The sequence below is a fragment of the Ursus maritimus genome, unplaced genomic scaffold (genome assembly GCF_017311325.1).
Source record: "Ursus maritimus isolate PB19 unplaced genomic scaffold, ASM1731132v1 scaffold_19, whole genome shotgun sequence".
In the NCBI taxonomy this organism is placed as follows: domain Eukaryota; kingdom Metazoa; phylum Chordata; class Mammalia; order Carnivora; family Ursidae; genus Ursus; species Ursus maritimus.
In genome coordinates, this window is record NW_024424341.1 from 40775331 (window position 1) to 40778124 (window position 2794).

Genomic DNA, 2794 nt, shown 5'->3' on the forward strand with positions numbered 1-2794 from the left:
ACTAATGCATCATCGAACTTTATATCGGAAACCGGGGATGTACTGTATGGTGCCTAACATAATATAATAAAAAATCATTAAAAAAAAAAGAAGCTCCAGGAATCCGAAGTCAGAACCACTCTGTAGGACACCAGGGGCAAAGAGCTGGACAAGCACCCAATGTAGGAAACAAATTTTTCAAAGCAATCTGTTTTACCTGTTTTCTGGTATGGTCATCAAAAGCCCTCGAGATCTTCCAATCCATGAGCATGGGATGTTTTCCCATTTCTTTGTGGCTTCCTCAATTTCTTTCCTAAGTGTTCTGTAGTTTTCAGAGTATAGATCCTTTACCTCTTTGGTTAGGATGAACATAGGGGAAGGGAGGGAAGAATAAAAGAAGACGAAATCAGAGAGGGAGACAAACCACAAGAGACACTGAACTCTAGGCAACAGTGTTGCTGGATGGGATTGGGGGGATGGGGTAACTGGGCGACGGAAGGAGCACAGGGTGTTCTGTGCAACAGATGAGTCGCTGAACTCTACCTCTGCAACCAATGATACATTGTATGTTAGTCCATTGACTTAAAAAAAAAAAAAAAAGAAAGCGCTCTGAGCCAATGGGAAGGGAGTGATTCATTGGCCAACGGAATGGCTCCAGAACTTTTCCTTCCTAGCCCCAGCCGCTATTCAGTAGCTCAATCAGGAAGGCCTGGAGTGGTGAGGCAGCAGGGCTTGCTGTGTCTTTTTTTTTTTTTTTTTAAGTTTATGTCTTGTGTTACTTTGTTTTCATTTTCTCCTCTTGTCCTGCTTCTTTTCTTGACCAACCAGAAGGAATTCCCTGTGTCCTCACTCCATGCTCCTGGCTTTAGATTCTTTGATACATTACATGTCAGTTACAAGACCATGGCAGTGATGATGTTGTTCAGTGTCCCTGGTTTCAGGCCTGCTCCATTCAAGCGCCAAGTGTCCAACGCTTGCTCCCTCTTGATGCACAGCCAGGCTATAGTCGCCCATCTCCGTGTCTTCCCACCATCTTCCCTCCATGCACGCCTGTGTCCAAATTTCCCCTCTTAGTAAGGACACCAGTCCCACTGGATTAATGGCTCACTCTACACTGGTGTGACTTCATTTTAACTAATTGCTTCGGCAATGGCCCGATTTCCTAATAAATTCACATTCTGAGCTGTGGGGGTTAAGATTTCAACATAAGGGGGAGCCTGGGTGGCTCAGTCGTTGAGCGTCTGCCTTCGGCTCAGGTCATGATGCCAGCGTTCTGGGATTGAGCCCTACATCGGGCCCCCTGCTCAGCGGGGAAGACTGCTTCTCCCACTCCCCCTGTTTGTGTTCCCTCTCTCGCTGGCTGTCTGTCAAATAAATAAATAAAATCTTTTTTTTTTTAAGATTTTATTTATTTATTTGACAGAGAGAGACAGCCAGCGAGAGAGGGAACACAAGCAGGGGGAGTAGGAGAGGAAGAAGCAGGCTTATAGCAGAGGAGCCTGATGTGGGGCTCGATCCCATAACGCCGGGATCACTCCCCCAGCCGAAGGCAGACGCTTAACCGCTGTGCCACCCAGGCGCCCCAATAAATAAAATCTTAAAAAAAAAAAAAAAAAGATTTCAGCCTTTGGCAAGAGGCTGACATTTTATCTTCCTAACACTGTCTTCCGGGCAAGAAAAGTGCAGCTAGTTGCCTGCTTCTTGGGGAAGGGCTCAGAGTCAAGTGACAGCAAGGGTCTTGCCCAGTGAAAGCGGCTCTTCAGGTCAGCGGTTCTCACCCTTGGGTGCATCAGAATCCACCGGAGGCTTTAACAGATAGCTATGCCTCACTCCGAATTTATTAGGAGTAAGGAGGACATCAGGGACTTGCATTTCCACAAATTCCTGGTGATAGTGACTAAATTTGGAGAAACACTGCTTTAGAGTCTGTTCCTCTGGTGGTTTCAGGACTCAGGTGTGTCTGTGACTCAAGATCTGACCAAAAGCAGGCTTTTTAACACCATTGGGCAAAAGCCCCCAGGGAAGAAGCCATTGAAGGTTCTTAAGAGCCTTTTTGTTCTTGTATTCTGTGTACTACTTAACAATTTACCCCGATTTTTAGATCTTTAGTGCTGTTAAGATTAAAGTTTTTAATGCTCCACATCGCTTGCCATCAGGAAAATACAAAACAAAACCACAATCAGATACCACCCTACGCCAGTCAGAATGGCTAAAATTAACAAAACAGGAAACAACAAATGTTGGAGAGGATGTGGAGAAAGGGGAACCCTCTTACACTGTTGGTGGGAATGCAAGTTGGTGCAGCCACTTTGGAAAACAGTGTGGAGGTCCCTCAAAAAGTTAAAAATTGAGCTACCCTATGACCCAGCCATTGCACTACTGTGTATTTACCCCAAAGATACAGACGTAGTGAAGAGAAGGGCCATATGCACCCCAATGTTCATAGCAGCATTGTCCACAATAGCTAAATCATGGAAGGAGCCGAGATGCCCTTCAACAGATGACTGGATTAAGAAGATGTGGTCCATATATACAATGGAATATTACTCAGCTATCAGAAAGAACGAGTTCTCAACATTTGCTGCAACATGGACGGCACTGGAGGAGATTATGCTAAGTGAAGTAAGTCAAGCAGAGAAAGACAATTATCATATGATTTCTCTCATCTATGGAACATAAGAACTAGGATGATCAGTAGGGGAAGAAAGGGATAAAGAAAGGGGGGTAATCAGAAGGGGGAATGAAGCATGAGAGACTATGGACTCTGGGAAACAAACTGAGGGCTACAGAGGGGAGGGGGTGGGGGAATGGGATA